The 20,189-nt window shown below is 41.8% G+C and overlaps 1 protein-coding gene across 2 annotated transcripts in view; it reads left to right on the top strand.

The window, feature by feature from the left end:
- The window catches only part of UST (uronyl 2-sulfotransferase), a 288,030-nt gene that overhangs the window by 88,096 nt on the left and 179,745 nt on the right, over window positions 1-20,189 (top strand). The gene's annotated exons all lie outside the window — the stretch shown is intronic.

Genomic DNA, 20,189 nt, shown 5'->3' with positions numbered 1-20,189 from the left:
ATCTCATTTATATAGCTTTCTCTGACCCATTTTGTCACTGAGGCAGAATTGCTTCTTCTTCTGTGTATGACTTAGTACTTTATATATACTTTCATTTTTTTTTTTTTTTTTTTTTTTTAAGAATGATCATGCTAACTTCTATTTATTGTGCACTATGCCAGGCATGAAGCTAAATACAAATGTTATCTCTTTTTAATCCTCAAAACAGCCCTGGGGGACAACAAACCTTAGGCATCATTATCGTATATTACAGGTGAGGAAACTGAAGCTCAGAGGGATTAAATAACTTGCCCTCAGTCTCAGGGAGTGCATTTCAGAGATGCAGTGGGAACCCAGATCTAACCGATTCCTAAAGCCTGTGCTTTCGATGTATTCTTTTATTTTTAATTGAGGCAAAATTTATACACAGTGAAGTACACATATCTTAAGTGTACAGTTTGATGAGTTTGATAAGTGCACACATCTGTGTATCTGTCTACCCATCAAGATACAGAGCATTTCACTGCCCAGAAAATTCTTTTATGCCCCTTCTCTGTCAGTTCCATCCACTCAAGATTAAGGCTGCCTGTTCTTGAACTTCATAGAAATTGAACTAGAGAGTGTATATATATATATTTTTTTATATATATATATCTTTTTTTTGTCTATCACTTTTTTCATTCAACATAATATTTTTGAATACGTATATGTATAACTGATTCACTTTGCTGTATACTGAGACTAACACAACATTGTAAATCAACTATACTCCAATAAAAATTAAATAATAAAAAAATATTTTTGAGATTCATCCATGTCATGGTATGTAATGATATCTACCATATCAACGGTCCCTTCATTTTAATTGCTGAGTATTAGTCCATGTTATGAATAAACCACAATTTATTTATCCATTCTCCTATTGTTGGGCATTTGGCTCTTTCCTGGTTTTGGCTGTTGTGAATAAGGCTACTATAAACATTCTTGTACACAAGTGTTTTTGAGGACATATGTTTTCATTTCTCTTGGGTAAATACCTAAGTGTGGAATTGCTATGTCATAGAGTGGAAACGTGTTTAACTATATAAGGAACTACCAGTTTTCCAAAGTGGCCGTACCAATTTACACTCTCATCAGCAATGTCTGAGAGTTCTAGTTCTCCATTTCTTCTCCAACATTTGATACTGTTGGTCTTTTTAAGTTTTATGCTACCTTTTAAAATGCTCTCTTTCCCACTTAACTGTGAGCCTTTCAAGGTCAGAAGATAGGTGCCATTTATTTCTGTATCCAGGCTTAACTCAGTGTCTGGCACAAATCTGATGCATGTGAAACTAATTTTGAGGATTGCAAAAATGGTTGTCATGGTCCTTTCTTTTTTAATAATTTTTTTTTCTTTTTTTAAATTTATTTATTTTATTTATTTTTGGCTGTGTTGGGTCTTAGTTTCTGTGCAAGGGCTTTCTTTAGTTGCGGCAAGCGGGGGCCACTCTTCATCGCGGTGCGCGGGCCTCTCACTATCGCGGCCTCTCTTGCTGCGGAGCACAGGCTCCAGATGCGCAGGCTCAGTAGTTGTGGCTCACGGGCCTAGTTGCTCCGCGACATGTGGGATCTTCCCAGACCAGGGCTCGAACCCGTGTCCCCTGCATTGGCAGGCAGATTCTCAACCACTGCGCCACCAGGGAAGCCCGTCATGGTCCTTTATACCAATGAAAATCTGTAATTCTAACCTGATGCCATGTGGTATGCAGATGGTTTTATCTGAAAGGGCTTTGGACAGTTCTCTTCAGAGGGTAGCAGCCTTTCCAAAGGGAGGTGGAGATTGGTGATCCCTATTGAGAAAGGGAGTGACCAGTCAGGCATCTGTTGTCCTGAGTGAGGTGGCCTGGTGAGTCCCACTCTTTGCTGGGAGTCTGTGCCACAGCACTAGACACATGTGACATGGAAGGTCCACTTGAACATCACTGAAAGCACAAGTGTTGACTTCTGACCTGCATTCTTTTAGGACTATTGCTGCATAACAATATGACAACAAACTTAGCAGCTTAAAACAGTACATATTTATTATCGCAAAGTTTCTGTGGATCAGGAGTTTGGGCATGGCTTACCTGGGCCTTCTGCTTCACAAGACTGCAATCAAGGTGTTGTCTGGGGCTTTGCTTCCAAGCTCACATGGTCACTGACAGGATTCAGGTTCATGTGGGTTGGTGGACTGAGGGCCTCAGTTTCTTGCTAGTTTTCGACCACGGGCCACCCATAGGTTCTTGCTATGTGGGCTTCCCTGACATGGCTGCTGGCTTCATCAAAGCCAGCAAGGGAGCAACTCCTAGCAAGATGGATGTTGGAGTTTTATGCAATATAATTATGGAAATGACATCCTGTTCCCTTGGCAATATTCTGCTGGTAAAAAGCAAGTCACAGATCTTGCCCTCATTCAAGGGAAGAAGATTACACAAGGACATGAATACCTCGGTGGGGATAATGGGAGGCCATCTTAGTGTGTCTGCCACAGATGGTCAATTAAAATTCCTTCTAAAAAAAGAAAAATACAGATATTATGAGGAAAATAGTTGTTTTGATCCAAAGAGGGCATTAAATTTTTTTACTGTTCTAATGAATAGATTCAGAGGCTCCAACATTACCCCAACAGAGAGAGACCCTGTTCTGGATAAATTATCTGCAGTTAATGTCCTGATGGATAGGAAAGCATGAAGTGATGTCTGGATAAATACTTCTCAGCGGGTTCATTCAGGGTAGATGAATTGAGTCTTTTCTATGACCTGCTACTGGACAGAGCTTCTGCTCTGAGATTTGCCATGGATTAAAGAAGGAGAGAGATTGGCAGAGTGACGCCTGTACCCCCAGTGTGAGAAGCCAAACTTTTTGGCAATGAATTTGCTTATCTGGAATAGAATGATTGACTCAGATCAAACACAGAAAAAGACTAAATTGCCATACTTCGGGGGAGATTATTTTTGATTAAAAATGTAAGTCACATGTGTAAAGAAGAGCAGTGCAAACAAAATATTTTACTTGTTAAAAGATACCTGGAAGATGTTCAGGCTTTAACCCTTAGCTCTGGAGAGTTTAGACAGTCAAGGAAGACAGGAGAGCCTCGTCCAACCTTGACCATGTGGTATTTATTCTGCCTATCCTTGATCACTAAGGAGTTTGAGTGCCCTCAATGTTTTTCCAAATTTAAAACAAGCACAAAAGTTCATTTCCAGACTTTTGGGAAACATTATTATAATCCTTTAATTGTTTAGAAAGCTTTGGGAAACTAAAGGTCAGATAGCTAGACTTTAAAAAAAAAAAGTTTGTTTCAGAATTCATCTCCTCAATAAGCTGCATAACCTCCTTCCTCAAGTATAGGAATGAATCATTTCAACAAAATGGAAAACAGTGTATTTATCTCTTCTAGTTAAAAAAAAAGAAAGACAATATTAATAGACATTTGGAAACTAGTTTTGCCACATTCTAGGCACTTTACATTGAAAGCAAAAAAAAAAGCTTTTGATGGATGCACATTGAAAGAGCAATTTTATTTTAGTTACAAAATACTAATAATGGTGACAGTTATATAGGGTTTATTATGTGCTATGTACAGTTCTACTCAGCATAGTATATATAGTATATACACACATATACATGTATATATCTATGTAAAAAAATATATATATACTGATTTAATCTTCATAACCACCTATTAAAAAAATCCAAAATATATGTATACCAGCCCTACTTATTCTCTTTTACACCAGTGTTCTCCTCCTGCTGGTTCTCTTGTTAATGAGTGAAATAAATATTTCATTCATGCTCACTTTATATTTTCTTGAGAGTGGTATTTTAACTTTTTCAAAATTATGCTTTGATAAATCCTATGATGTAGGTATTATTATTATTCCCAGTGTACAGATGAGGCAAAAGAGGCACAAGGAAGTTGGGCAGCTTGCCTGGGGCTTCACAGCTGGTCCATGGTGGAACCAGCATTGAAACTCCAGCAGCCAGAACTAGAGTCTCTGCTGTTAGCTGTCACACTATCCCCAGGCTTGAGGAATTTGTTTTCACACATAGGCCATGGCCACCCTTACCAACACTAAGGAAGCAGAATCAACAAAAGACTCCAAGACAAACCAGTGCATTCCAGCTTAAGGAAAACAAACAAACCAAAGAAGCACACTCCCTCCAGCCTGGTCCAAGCCTCTGGGTTAGGACAAGCAATCTAAGAAAAAACCCATACTTCACTATTTAAAAAAAATAAACACGACAATAACGGTCTAATTATGATTCTGAAGGACAACATAAAATACTTCCTAAATGGATTAAAAAACCACCCCCCCAAAGTTTCAGGAATAATTGGAGCTCTACGAAAAGTCTCAATGGGCATCTTGAAGTGTGGTCTCCAGGTTGACGTAAGGATTATAGAGCAGCCAAGGAGGGGAGGACCGTGAGGAGAGGTGAGTAGTTCCTGAAGAGCAGTGTGGCCTCGCCGGCGTCAGGGACTCTGCACTAACACCCACCCCCACCCCGATTCCTGTTGTCCTGCCCTGAAGAGTCCTTCCGTAGAGCCACATTCAGAAGCCAGGGGAGACTTTCTGCTCGATCCATCCATAGACACCCTGTGGGCGACTAGCATGGCATTGGGGTGTCCCTGGGCTGGAGGGGAAGCAGAGCCTTCTTCCTTTGAAGCCTACCGTATCAAAACGGCCTTGAAAGGGCATTGTACCATTCCGGAACTTATCCTTGTAAAGCAGACAGCTCAGGGCCTCCTGCCCTTGTACGGAGGACTTGATGGGGGAGACAGCAGTGAGAGCAGAGGAAGGCTCAACCTGCCGTGTGGACCCTGCTGGAGCTGGCCTGACTCCTCATGCACATCTGCAGAAGCAGTTACTGTCATGGACCGTTAACACCATTTGTCGCTGAAATGTAGCCTGGGGACAGTCTAGCCAGCTGCCCCTTCAGATTACCCTGGCTTACTTTACTTTAAAAAAAAAACTATAAATAAATATGTATGGTTATACATATAAATAAATATATAAATATCGACATACATATATACATATTTATGGTTTTTATAAGTATATCTATGTAAAACTTTATAGTTTTTACATGTACATATTTATTTATAGTTTTTACTGACAATAAAATAAAACCTTCCCATTATAAAAACAATTCAAACATCACAGAAATTTATAAAGTAAATAGGTAAAAATCCCCTAAAATCCGGTCACTCACAGATATTGCTTTATTTACTAAAAAATGAACATTAACATTTTAAACACCCTTTCAGGCAAATATCTATGCATATATAGCTATGTAATACTCATACAGTTGTATGAGAATTTATTCATCCTAAGAAGGCCATCGGTAAACTTTTCCACCCAGTAAGGTTATGTGGAGGTCTTTCATGGTGTATATATCTAGATAGATAGATAGATAGATAGGTAGTTTTTTTTGGCCAAGCTGAGCGGCTTGTGGGATCTTAGTTCCCTGACTAGGGATTGAACCCGGGCCACAGCAGTGAAAGCACTGATTCCTAACAACTGGACCGCCAGGGAATTCCCATGGTCAATATATGTTGATCCAGACCATCAATGTAGTCAATAGAAGTTAGAAGAATATTGTGACTAGGCTTTCTTAAGGTAAGGAGACATCTGGGAATAGAATTATCAGAACGGCTGGTCATGTGCAGGTTTTCTTAAATCTTTGAAAACTTCACGTGGACATGGAATGTGGAAGTACGAGGAAGGGCATGAGCGAAGCCAGGAGGAGCCCTCCAGCTCGCTGGCTGGTCACTTAGGGCCCAGCAAGTGAAGAAACAAAGGGGTTGATATTCACAAGCGTTGCCTGTGGTGTTGACCCTGGAGCTGGCCCTGACAAGGTCTCGAGAGTGAGGCACACGCTGCGTGGGGCTGGGAAAAGTTTTGAATGATGACTTTTTACTCTTGTTCCTACAAGATGCGAGGAATCCTAGGGTGATGGCTGGTGCTGCTTTAATTAGCAGCAAAAAGAATCAAGCACACCAGCAACTAGATGTTTTCATCTCTCCCCAGAAAGGACGTTTTTAACTGTACTCATGTTATGAATCTGTGATAAATGCCAGTGTTGTAATGAAGAAAGGACCTAAAGCAAAGCAGAGGCAGGACCATTGTGTTTAAAATGTTTAGAAACAAATGTGGACAAAGACTACTGATCTTTCCTTTGGGAAGAAGTGACGGTCCATGTAGATAGACAGATGATACCGAATCTATTAAAAACACATGTTGTGCTTGGTTAAATGCTAATCTCTTGTTTACACTCCTGCTGCCAAGGCCTGGGGTGCATGTCCTGGAGCTGAATGTATGTTTGAACTGTTATAGCACAGGAAGAGAGTCGTTTTGTTTATGTTACATTGAGGCTCCTATCCTCAAATTTATTGATTTTTCAACCCAGGGATTCTACTGAAATAGATATTACTGTGTGTCCCTATATAAACTAAATCCATTTTTTCTTCGTCCATTTGGATGAAGAAATATTTGTATCATAATATTCAGAACTTTGGAAGCATAAGAAATTGCCTCCAGTGCATGCAAGATGGGAGTTGCCAGAGAACTCTGTTCACTTTGCCAAGAATGTGCTTCTCTCTCACCAACCACTCTTGATATCTTAATTTTTATTGACCTTTCTCATTGGATTACAGATAGTACTTTCCCAGAAAGCCTTTGCTGAGCCCTCCAAGCCTGACTTGGTTACTTCTCTGCATTTCTCCATCCTTCCACTTGTCACACCTGGTTGTGGTTGCCTGCACCCTGTCTCTATCCCTCAACAGCGGGTGGTTGGTGAGGATGAGAAGCACATCACCTGGGACAGTGCCTGCCCTAGGGTTTTAGTAAACATCTGTTGAATGAATGAGGATGCCCGTCTTCTCAAAGGCATTTGTCCTCTAGTGGGGATCTGCTGAGTGCTGCTAACACTTCCTATTCCCAGGGCCACCCCTGCCATGTCCCCTGCATACCCAAAACCTTGGTGTGACGTTGAAACAATTTCTACTCTGCTAGATACATAAGGACCAAAATGTGCAACTTTTTCATCATGTAACAAACTCCTTTCTTTATTCCCTAACAGATACCATACATGATTAAGTCTGATAACTCCTGGCAGGTAACTGATCAAAAAACAAACAAAAAAAATTTTTAGATAAAAGCAAACCTGTGGTCTTCAGGATAAGACCACTTTGACTGAATTATAGAAATAAGACTTGGAAACACTTCAGTGAGCATTCCAAGTACAGCCCCTCTGCCACCATCTGGCCTGGAGCCTGCCACTGGCCTCTGTACTACTGAGTCTGCTTTGTGGGATCTCGAAATTAGGGGATGGACTTGGGCATTGCCAGGACATGGAGGGCTGACGTGATTTTGAATGTATGGCTGGGGAGGAACTCACCCAGTCTATTTCAAGACCATCCTATTTCCTCCAAAAGCTCTCGCCCACGCTTTCTCTTCTCCTCTTGCAGAACTGAGAATTACAATTTGTCTAAATGTGCTTTTCTTCATAGTTACTTACACTCTCCCCACTGTGCTATGCTGTCTAACACATTAGTAATGAGACTGGTTTTGTCCTGGTGTTTCATTTCAGGAAAAGGTTATTCCTGAAATATCTTTGTTTGAATATCACCATGCTTGGGGAGCAGTCAGTATAATAAAGTTTTAGACAGATGTTGCATTAGAATAGAAATACCAGGGAGGACAAGGAGCGAGGGTGGGGTAGAAAGGTTCTGTCTCCTGATTAATGAGGTTAATATGTGGATGGTGTAGATCACAGTGTAATGGGCAACACTTGGGTGGAGAGGATAGATGTTAAAGGTAGAAAAATATTTCCCCTACCCCCGCCCCAATAGTGGAAATTCAGATAAGATACAAGTGAGTGTAGCTGAGTTTAAAAAAAAAGAATTTATGAAAGAAGTTAGGTGGGGCTTGAATGGCTAAAATTTGGATGAATAAAAAGTGGTGATAAAATACTTCAGGTGAAGACCACCTTTGGCGAGGCCCATGTCATCTCTCACCTAGAATTTTATCTGCCTCTCCTCCGATCTTCCTATCGCTAACGTGATCCATTCCCATATTTTCCCCCATAGATTTATCTAAGTTGAAAATCTGACCATGTAATTCTCATGCTTTCAGTCAGTTAATGAATGTCTTTGTGATACAAATGAGATTTAGTGGCAAAAAGAAATCCTGGATTTTCCAAGTATTAAATGTGTGCTCTTGGGCATTAAAAAAACAAAACGAACACTTTACGTGAGAAGACAACAATAACTATCCATTGTAAACTTGACTTAAAGGTTTTGTGGACTTAAATGTTTTAGGGAATGTGCGTGGAATTTATTTAAAAATAGAATGAGTCTTTTCAATTGAGACAAATATCTTCCCAAGACAAATATCTTGTACATATATGTACAGCTTTGTGCGACATCATTTACTGAACTTTAGAATATATGTGTGGTGTAGATGAGTTTTAAAGTTCTTTCCTACTATGTCCCATGACAACATTAGTTATTTTATGTAGTAATTAAAAAATAAAATAACATTTTTAAAAACCTATGATGGGCCCCCAACCTTACTTCTTTCATGGATTTGAAAGACTTTGTAAAATCCCTGATTTTATTCAATTACGGGTGTTATGCAGGCAGAAGAGCCAGTAGTGCGTGGTGGGTCTGAGTGACAAGAAAAATCTGCAGAGGGTTCTGCAAGTGGACTGGTCCTGCTCCGTCCTGGCCCTGCCCTTGTTTAGTTGCCCCTTCTCAGGAAAGTTTTTTGACCTCTCTGAGGGTTTGTTTCCTTATCTACAAGATGAGAAAACAATATCTACCTGAAGATTGAATGGCAGAGCTATATGTAATGATTTGCCTAATGTACAATCTGTGATTGGCACATAATAAATATTCATTCCTTTCCCTACTTTTCTGTACCTCAGGAAAGGATCAAGACATCCCTACCTGAAAATCCATTTTCCAACGCTTTATATTTCTATTAGCTAGTAACATCTAATTCTCTATTTCTAATTTTCATCATCACAATTTCATTAGCATATTCAATTTCTCCTATTATTTATAACCCTACATTATTATTTTTATAATCCTTACAAGTTATTTTTGTTCCAGTGCCTCTTTGCACTGTCATGAAATATATTTTCTCCATTGCTGAGTGATTTCTTCAATTATTCTCAGTTACGTATAAAAGCATTCACATACTGTCCTATGATTTATCTTTTCACAGCTCTCAAAGAGCATGATTTTTTAATTTAATCTTTGTAATGGCCTCGCTTGAGTCTGAAGTGTTCAAGGCCTCTAGACAAACCAGAGTCTTGTTCTTATTGTTGCCTGGCCTGCGGCTTCTCTTGTAAAACCTTAGCTACAAAATCCTTAACAAGAACTTTTCAGTTCTCCCATACTCAACTCTAACTTCAGTCCTTTGTCTTGAAATTAGATTGTCTCATCCTCATGCAGCCCCAGTTCCTACCACTTCGGTGGGCGTAAATCAGGACATGTCTGCCTGGCATTCACAACAGAGAAAAATCTGTGATACTTCTGTCATCTGCCTGGCATAAAGTTGTTCCTAAAAGAAAAACACATTTTTCGTTCACCAGCTTTCCCTTCCATTCCTACCTTTCTTTTGCAGGATTGAAGTTCAGTATATATATTGAAGTTTCAAATATATATATATATTTGAAAAAGCCATATGTCAAATTCTGTGCTAGAAAGAGTCGTGCCCATGTTAAAATGTCTTCTTGATATCACTGATATCTCTGTTCTTGATATTACTCACACTTACACGAATGATTGAAATCTACATGATAAAGAAGGTGATTTTTGAAAGATGAGCAGTTTCATTTGCTCATCGCCGTAAGGGGTCTTCGGGGAATCTGAGAATCGGAAGGAAGGTCGAGAGGTCACCACGCACCTCCTTCCATCCAGCGAAGGCATCCTGTCCTTGACGCCAGGCAGGGTCTGGTCAGCATGGCTTCAGCAATGCCTCTGGGAGTATGCTGCTCTGAGGCCCCGTTCCACTTCAGACGATTCTTCAGACTGAAATTTCTGTCTTGATGAGCAGAGGCTCCCTTTGCACCATACAATTAAGTTACTTTGGGTGGGCGTGCATTCATTTGATTGATGCTTTGTGCTCTTGGGGAAAACTTTTTGTTAAGAAGTATTTTTCCAATAAGCAAATCGATATTAAGTAGGCTTGCGTATATTTGGAATTCATGAGCATGAAACCCAGGAAACTAGCTGTTTGTTTTGCTGGAAAGAAGGGCTCCAATTTTCTTCCAGCAGAGCTCATGCTGGTCTTTGCTCCCAAGTTCTATATCTGTCTCCACCCTCAGACTCAGTCCTTCAGTGGTTCAGAGAAGTGAGTGACTCACTGTAACTTTGAAAGACCATTAATATTTCCAGATCTATGATGAATTCAAGGTAGCCAGGCTTTTAAGAAAGACTCCTCTTGCTGGGTGTAAGAAAGCACACCTCCCCAACTCATTTTGTTGAAAGGCAGGATTAAGACATTGCTAGAAAAGAAACCAATCTACTATGTGCTAGAGAGTATTTATGACCTCCATTATACTTTATCTTTCCGAATAATAATACAACCATATGAATAGCCAAATTCTGCCAGGTTTTTAAAAATTACATTTCATTCATGCCCAGGTATAACCTCCCATCATAAATCCTGGAAATTGTGGAGGAAGACCGTGACAGGCCATTCTAGTGCATAATGAGAGATGCATATTTCAGTGCTGGGACTGATGTTTATGTATGTGATTACTTGGAAGAGGTTTTATTTAACGCACCGTGTCTTTAAATTAGCTCTATTTTAAATATAATCATCAGAGCTACACTTTATTGTATGCATGCCAGGCAGTTTATAAATGTAATTCTAATCCCCCCAGTCCTATCAGGTAAGTTTTATTCTCCCTGCTTTTCCTGTGGGGAAACTAAAACCCAGGAACTTCAAGACCTAGCCCAAGGTCACATTCAATAAGTGGATTGCCACCTTGGACTGATTTGCTGCAAAGCCCACATCCTTTCTCCTGCATTCTGTACTTCAGCTCTTCTTTGGCAAAGAACATCTGATTTTTAGGCACTTATTTGTTTGTCCTTTTCTATTTTGGGGGAGGGGCGTTTATCTGTGCCTACAGAGTAACATATGGTGGTATAAGACCCCTCTTTTATCTTCCAATATTATAGTTCCATGAACCACAAAATCTCACCTAAATCCTATTAAATCTGATACAAAATAGAACTAGAGAGATGATAGAAAAGGGAGCAATGTTGAATTTATTGAAACCTACTCTTTTTAAATAGACACCGCCAGGCTCATATGTTCGATTGCTAGTTAATTTTGGGAGGATTACTGTTCCGAATGACATCAATAATTTCTGCTGCTCTATTAAAAATCCTCTTTTACGTTTGAAGACCTAATAAACAAGAAACTATGATCTCTTCCTTGTGTTACTTGAACGTTCATATGAAAGTATAATCCCAGATGGGATAGTTCTGTCTGCACTACAACATCTGTATAAGACTGACTTCACCATGAAATCCATTTCATCCAAACAGCATTTATGAGCAACTCTTCAAATCTCTTGTTTGTATGCATATCATTTTAGTGCAGTTTATTTGAAACACCCCGTAGAATGCTCTTTCATACTAATTTCCCTACAGCATGAAAAGAATTGGCAAGTGACAAGTAATTCTCTGTCAAACATATGACTGTTTCATTTAGAATATAGAGGACACAGATGCTCATTTACCAGTGGCCTCAGGCCATGGCCCAGAAACCCATCAAGCAGCAGACAGAACTAGAAACATAATTTTTTTTTAATCCATTAAATAATATGTATGCTTTGACACCAATCTTTCAGAAAGTAGTGATCCATAACTCAGCAAGAATTATCTCATTCATAGGACATCACCAAGGCCCGCTAATGACTGTCCCATGGTGTTTTCCTACTTAGACCTCACAGAGTTCTTCCATCTGGATTCTGGGTTCGACCTTCCTCCAGGCTCACAGTGGTGTCATTTTTGCACACACGGTGGCCGCAGGAAACTCCCATCTGCCCACTGCCCCACCTTGCATAGAGCCCTAAGGAAGTGTGGACTGGGGTTCCTGTGAGCTTGAACCCAAGTTCAAGTCCAGCTCTGACACCTCCAGATGTGTGACCTTGGGCTCAGATCTTCCCTGTGGAAAGGGACCCTCACTCACTCTGTCCTGCTGACCTCCCAGGGTTGATGGGGGTGTGGGCTGCTGAGAAGATGCATGAGAATATTAGAGCTCCAGACACACGTAAGCTCATTTCCGATGCGCCCCAAAGCCCTTGGAATCTTTGCACAAACTTCCCTTTGCTTCTTAAATGAGACTTTATCTTCGGATCTTGATTTCAAGGTCACAGGACATCCTTAATTTAGACTCACCATCCTCTTTGACCTACTCTTTCACCTCCTTGAGTTAAGGAGCCTCTGTTGTTCCTTCTCATACCACCCTGTACTTTACTCCTTAGAGGACTCATCACAAACACAACTGAATACTTATTTTATATTCATTTGTTTAATGTCTGTCATCCATTTTTATTGCAGACTTCAGAGGGCTAGTGCTATGGACTGTTTATACACTCCTAAAATCTACATATAGAAGCCCTAGCCCTAATTTGATGGCATTTGGAGCTGGGGACTTCATGTGGTATCAGGTTTAGGTGAGGTCATGAAGATGGGGCCCCCATGATGGCATTAGTGTCCTAATTAGAAGAGGAAGAGACCAGAACTGTCTTTCTCCACCATGTGAGGACACAGCAAGGCCACAGCCGTGTGCAAGTTAGGAGGAAAACTGGACCATGATGGACCCTGATCTTGGACTTCCGGCCTCCAGAACTGTCAGAGATAAGTGTTTGTTGTTTAAGCCACCCAGTCTATGGTAATTTGTTATAGCAGCCTGAACTGACTAAGACAGACAGGGATCATATCTTTTGACTCATGCCTATATCCCCATGTACAGTGCCCGGCACAGAGGAAGCACTTGAGAGGTGTTTGATGGGTGAGCTAGTGAGTATCCTGCCCAGATGTTGCTCAGAGAGCTCAGACCCCTCTCCGCTTCATCCCTGCGTAGCCCCGGACTGATCAGCCTGAGGAGCCCTGAGAGCTAACAGGCTCAGTATCTCAAAGCACCTGGGGCTCCCAGACTGGAATCTCTGAGCGAGGCAGGGAGTGTGTGGTGAGCAAAAGGGCTTCAGAGTCAGGCAGCTGGACTCAGATCCAGGAGCGCCTGCTGATGAGCTGTACGAGGTGGTACGGGTCACTTCACCTCCCCCAGCCTCAGCGTCCTCTGCTGTAAAATGGGGATAATAGAAGTCCTGTCTCAGAGGTTGTCGTAGGAACGCAATGGGATGAGGTCTGTCGAGTGCTTAGCACAGAGCTTAGATCAGCATTGATGTGAACCATCGACGACGATAAGGAAGGTACGGATTTTTTTGGCCTTGTTTTGTTTCTCCCAGTGTAGATTCTTAGTCATCTTCGTCCTGCCCATCTTCCACTACATTTCCCACTACATTTAGGGGTGCTTCATGCATCTGTTGGAAAGTGTCCATCCTCATGGTGGCTAGGTCCTAATAGAAGAAGAAGATTATCGGGCTCCGGTTAGAGCCTTGGGGTGTGCAGCCTTGGGCTGGGGCTGCTCTGTTAATGGGTGTATTAGAGTCGCAAAGGTGGGATCAGTTGACTGTAGTAATTACTTTGGGAGGAAAATCTAATGGAGTGAAACAGAAACCTAAGTGATTCCATCTCGCTTTGATACTTTATTCCTACCTGCATAAGATCATATAATACAATTGCGATGAATTCCTGAGCTAATTTGGCAATAATTCATATTTATATTCAGGTTGTTATTATAGCAGTATTGCACTGATCATTTGATTTCAAAACTAATTTCCTTCTACAAATATACCCTCGACATCCTATAATGTATGTTCAGATTTAATGGGAAAAAAAGCGAGGTATTAAAAAGCAAGGCAGTGGTTTTGAGCCTGAAATACACAGAGAAAAGCATTAATTTGCTTTTAAAAGTAATTAGAAATGGAAGACACTTTCTAAATCATAATTGATAACAATTTGGATTTTTTTTTCATAGTCTGGAATGCTCATTTTTATCATTTAGGCTCAAGAAAATTTTTTCAGGCTATTTTCGCCTTTGTTAACTGGTTGGGTGGAACATTCAAGATTTTTTTAAAGGTATTTTTGTAAATATATTTAAGTATTGATAGTTAACAAAACCATTTGTTTTAATTTAGTGGAAAATAATTTTACTAAAGCTTAAATAAATTTGTGCAAGCAGTTCGCCTCCATTACAGTGTCTTTGGGGCTACGTTAATTATAAGAAATGGAGCTCTTAGAGATGTGTTTACTGAGTGCACAAACTCCTCATTGTTAACCATGGCTGGTGTGTGCTGACAGCTGCCTCTTAGGGAAACGTAACCCATGGTTAACGGTGGAAAGTGTGGCATTAGCATAATTTTTTGGCAAGGACCGAGCTGGGGCTGCAGTGCTGCCTCCCAGCCTCCTTCATTAACAGTGTCTCATCAGAGGCCCGGACTCTAGCGGGGAGATGCAGCCACATGACTGTGCTGCAGGTAACCAAAATCCTGGGTGAAATGCCTGCTTCTGAATAAAAAAAGAAAGGATTTCAGTTGCTTATGATTATGATTTTAAAAGGGCCCCTGGAAGAAAGACTCTGAAGAGAATTGCTGGCGTTTGATCAAAAGTGACAGTGTAGAGGCGGCTTTTTTTTGACATTGACACGAATGCATGTTACGGTTTCTATAAGAGGAATTCGAATTAAAACAGCTTTATTCTTCAGGGACCAATTCAGACAAAAATAGATCTGCTAATGCACGACTTAGAGTCAAGAATAAATTACATCCCCTGAGGGGTCCATAAGTTCATTTGCGCATTGCTAAAGGTACTTCAGACAATTGGGAAAGAATTTTTGTATGTTTTGGAGGACATATCAAGCCAGTATTGGAAAGTAATAGAAAATATCAAATAGTTATTTTATAGTAATATTCATTCTTGATACGATAAACTATTCCCCTGGCCTGAGGATTCTCTTTGATTTCCTCAAGAGTAAGTAATATTACAAACTTGAATATGAAGGATACAATTGGGTAATATAAGATGAGGAAGTAGCTACCACTCACTGAGGGCTTAATATGTGCCAGGCGGGCACTATGCTAAGTGCTTTATACATGTCTCGTTTCATTTTCATAACAACCCTATTACTTAGGTGCTATTATTAATGTCCTCAGTTGCAAATGGGGAGATTAACCCTCAGGGAAATTTAGTGATATTTCCAAGGTCACTCAACCAGTAAGGGGTAGAACTGACATTTGAACCCAGGTCTCTTTGTTCTGGCTCCTACAGTAATCCCTCGGCCACCCCTGGGCTTCTGTCCCTGTTACCAGTGATGGTCACTTCTATTAGCAGTGTCTTCCTGAACCCATTAAATGATTCCCCTGGGGCTCCTTTCAACTCTTCCTCTTACATAAGAGTGACTATTGCTACTTAAAGTACAGGGCACATTGATAACTCTATTCAGTAGTCCTTCAGTGTCAGTGCTTTCATGTCAGTGCTTCTGGCAGTTTCTTCTTTATCTGGCTGTGTCGGTCTCTGTTGGATTCACATGGGCGTGGCAGTGGGCTCCTCTGTGTCGGCCAGGTCCCCTCACCTCCGCTTCACTCCAGGCCCCCAGCCTGGAAAAACAGGTAGCCTCAGTGGGCTTGGACCAGCCAGTGTCTGTGCTTCAGATTTTCTAGAGGCTTTTTCCTTTTAGGTCTTTGTGGTCCCTCAAGGTGTGTGTGGGGAAAAAACATGGGTGTCTCTCAGACCGATGGAACACCCCCTATTTGTTAAGTCAAGTGGGGGCTGGAGAGGCTCTGGGCAGAGGGAGAATTATGCGTTTATTTCCTTTTTACCATGAAACAGGAGGGTCAGCAGAACAATATATGTGAACAGGAACATATTTGTGCAGGAACAAATATGTTCTGAAAGTGTAAGCTCAGAAAATTATTCTTCAAAAGATCTGTGGAGTCCCAGAAAGGTCTGGGCAGCCCATGTGGTTTAAAGTGTAATCTCTGTGCCTAGAGCCGGCCCGGCCCCCTGGAGCAGGTGCTACCTGGAGCCAGGTCGGTCCTCCTGTGATCGTCAGCATTCTCCTTTGACGGGAAACTCATGTTGTATAATCTCTCACCAGAAATGATGGAGGTGACCTCTGATTAAGATCTGCCTGAATAAGATCTGTTACTTTTTATTTCTGGAAAATGAGATTCAGCCTGAATTAAGACATTTAATCTGTGTTTTTTTAGCTCAGTGATTCTCAGCCTTGGCCAGACATTAGAATTACCTGAAGGACTTGAGAAAATACCGATTGTCAAATGACTTGTCCCCAAATAATTGAATCGGAATAGCTAAGGCTGGCGCCTGGCATCCACATTCCTTAAAAATTATTGCAGGCAGTGGAACGTGCAGTGGGGGTGGAAGACTACTGAGTTGGGAGGATGGAGAGGCAGCGAAGGGGCGGCCTTGCACTGCTGCCGCTACTCAGTACAGCTCGTACTGCTGCAACTTACTAGGTGCTTAGTATGTACAGGTATTGTTCTAGGCATTTTTCATAGAATGAGATTACCCTCATGTCCTCCTTACAGTGACCTATGAGCTTATTTCATTTCTCCAGATATGTATACGGGAAACTTTGAGGAGGTAAAGCAATTTATTCAGAGTGAAATGACACTTCTTGTGGATATACTCTGCTATGAAAGTGAGACTTAACCTGTTCATCTATGTACACTATATCTGGTTTTTCATATCATTGCTCTAGTAAGTGCACAAACAGTAACTCCCATGTGCTTGGACTTAACATCTTTGCACATTCACATATGATCTTTCATGTTATACTAACAGCCTCGCTGGGAGGTCTCCACCAGAAAGAGCTAGGTGGGCAGGGTGAGATTTAGAATGTGTTATAATTTAGTCTGAGATCACTTGCCTTCTAGGGAGGGCATTTTTAAAACCATTAAACCACGAGTCTTTTGTTGGTGGTGGTTTTGGTGTATAACTAGATCGGTTTTAACCCATGGATAGAGCCATGTAACCACTACCACCATCAGGATATAGACCAAGTGCATAGAGCTCAGAGGGCTGGAGTGTTGCTTCAAATCAGTAACCACCCCGCCTCCTGCACCCACCTAAGCAGATGCACCCACCTAAGCATATTCCACAAGCCTGACGTTCTGTAAGAGGTTTATCTCCATGCCAGCTGGAGCTAGTGATTTCTTGGCAGTTTGGAGACAGGCCCTTCTGAAAGTTTGACTGATGGTAGGAGTGGACCCATGTGGGGTGTATGCCTTTCTTTTTTCTTCTAACTTGACAAGATACTGTAATCCTTGATCCCCAAAGGAAGGACTTGAGACACGAAGAGGAGGCTGAAATCAGAGCTCTAAAGGTGTAGGTTAATTTCTGGAAAGAAATGAAGTGATATACCCCTCCAGGCCTCCAAAAATTACAGGGATCGGAGACTGAGGTATCAAAAGTGGACATTCGCAGGGCAGTGGAGAGGGGTGGCAGGTAAGCGTTTGTCTTCTGTCCTGGCCCCAGACCCTCGTCAGCCCTCCTCCGCCTTTTCGTTTCGAATTTGCATTGTGAGCTCTAAGCTCAAAGGCTCCAAGGGCTGGGGTCTGATCTCGCTTCCCCACCACTTGACACCTTCTGTAGAATACTCCCTAAGACGGTGCAGCAACAAGCCTCTTTGATGCCTGGGAGCCTGTTTAGGGAAGCTCCTTTTGATAAGAGCGCTCATCCTTTGATCTCCACAGCCCACAGGTTACCAACTTCAGGTTTGAAAATCCTGACAATCATCTCCTTTATTTTGCACTCGGAAAGTGTAAGATCCTAGGATGAAAAGCTCTACCTAAACACCAAAAAATAACACCGTTATACCCTAGGAGAATAAAAACTTGCCGTCTCCAGCTAAAGAAATACTTTTTATTTGTGTAGCTTTTCTTTTTCCTTTTCGTGCCTCTGCTACAAGTGCGAGGCCCTTACAGCCTCTGTGTTCTAATAAACCGCAGGAACACAGCTGTGGATGGGAGCTCAGGGATCTGCTGGTGGCGGTAACAATGGGGTCTATGGCACAAGTGCCAACTCTGGTCAGCCCTGGTCCTTTCTTTGTGCAGAAAGAAGTGATGTCTTAGGATGAGGGAGGGAGGGATGGAGGGAGGAAGGGAGAGAGGGAAGGAAGGAAGAGCTGAGAAAGCAGGGGCATTTGACCTGAGCCTGAGTGAAGGGGTTGGGAAAGAGCTTTTTCTGGTAGAGGAAAGAACCCATTCAAAAGGTCCCTAACTGACAACAGGTTGGCGTGTTCTGGAGCAGAGAGAGGACTGTTGTGCTGGTGTCAGGTGTGGCAGGAGGCGGGGCCTGAGTCATGTAGGGTTAGAGACCATGGTAAGGAACTGATTATTTTGTTCTTAGAGAAATAGATTTTAAGCAGAGGGCCAACATGGCCAGATTAATAAGGTTAAAAGATCTCTCTGGTTGCTGTGTGGTAGGGGAGAAAATTGGCGATCAGCGAAGAGAGGGCTCTCGCAGTTGGCCCGGAGGGGTTGGTGAGAAGTGGTCTGATTTGAGTAATATCTTGAAGGCTGAGCCAACAGGACTTGCAAATGGGTTGGTATGGATGGGGTAAGGGAAAGGGATGGATCAAGGGTGACTCTTGGGCTTTGGAGCCTGTCGGGGAAGGGATGTGTTGTGTGTAACCTGATGAAGAAGACAGGAGAGACAGCGATTTGGGGGATGGAATAGGAGCAGATAAAGAGTTCTGTTTGGACGGTGAGGTGTGAGATGCCTGCAGACATCCAAGCATCCAAGCTGAGGTGCTAAGGAGTCAGGGGATACCCATGTCTGGAGTTTGAGGTAGCAGTCAGGCATTGAAATCATTCCTTTTAAGGAGTTCCTGGGAACTTTGGTTTATGGAAACTTTTACTATTTTAGAAACATTTAGTTGTTTGAGCTCCCTTTGATACCTGGGATGAATACCTGGAGAACATGCTGGAGTGTGTTGGGATTTCTCGCATCCCTCCTGGGGAAGACACGTTCACACGATGAGCAGACAGGACCCTCTGCAGCTATCCTGACTGCATTATGGTGGAATTCATTCTGAGGATTTCTCTAGACTTAGGCAACCATTTTTCTGAATTCTTTACCGCACGTCCTCTTTACCAAGTCAGATAGAGATCGACTTCCTATTCATGTGTGTTCCCAGTGGAGTGCAGCACAATAATTAAGAACTACAAATTGTTCATCATGTTCACATTTCATAGGTTACTGAAAATAACCCAATCACGAGCATTCCAGGTGTCTGTGTGTGAGTGTCTTGTACATGAAAATTGGACCCCATTTTCCCTCTGCCTTACACAGACAGCCAGAGTACAGTCATTGCGCACATCATGTGGGTGATAAATGAGAAGACTATGAAGAAAAAGGGGTTGGATGAGGCCTCAGTATGGAAAAAAAATCTGTAAGCCAAAATCCACTTATTTATTACGTTTGGATAAGTTTCCCCACTTGAACTGTCCCTGGCTTAAACTCTGCTTCCCTTTTTTATTCCTGTTTCTTAAGTTACTTTGCTCTCTCCCGAAAAAGCACCTTTCATTGACCTTATTCCCTAATCTACTGTCTTCTATAAACCTCCTTTTGCTTTCAATATTTCCCACATTTTGCTCTGTTAGAAAGTCTGGTCATCTTCACTTTCCCCTAAACTCACCACATCATTGTATCCCCTACACGATCAAACTCAAACGTGTGGCCAGCTGGTAATGTTGCTGGCGCCCAGGCTGCACGAAAGCTGGAGATGGCAACACTCCAGGTGGGCTTTTCAGATGAGCAGATGCCCAGAGCACCTTCTGGAAAAACCAGTCTTCCCTCCTCTCTGCAGCTTAACAGCTGTGTGACTGCCAGCAAACTACTGGATTTCTCCAGGCCTCTGTTCTCTTCTTTGTAAATGGGGGTAATTCTAACTGACCTCTGATATGTGAATTAAGTGAATAAATACCTGTAAAACACTTAGCAGAGAAGGAATTCAATAAACTTTAGTTCCGGTCAGAATCCGCCCCCCACCCCCACCCCGAGTCTTTATTCATCAGGA

This window comes from Eschrichtius robustus, chromosome 9 (assembly GCF_028021215.1).
Source record: "Eschrichtius robustus isolate mEscRob2 chromosome 9, mEscRob2.pri, whole genome shotgun sequence".
NCBI lineage: Eukaryota > Metazoa > Chordata > Mammalia > Artiodactyla > Eschrichtiidae > Eschrichtius > Eschrichtius robustus.
The sequence above is the reverse complement of the archived record's forward strand: the minus strand, read 5'-3'. Positions and strand labels throughout refer to the sequence as shown.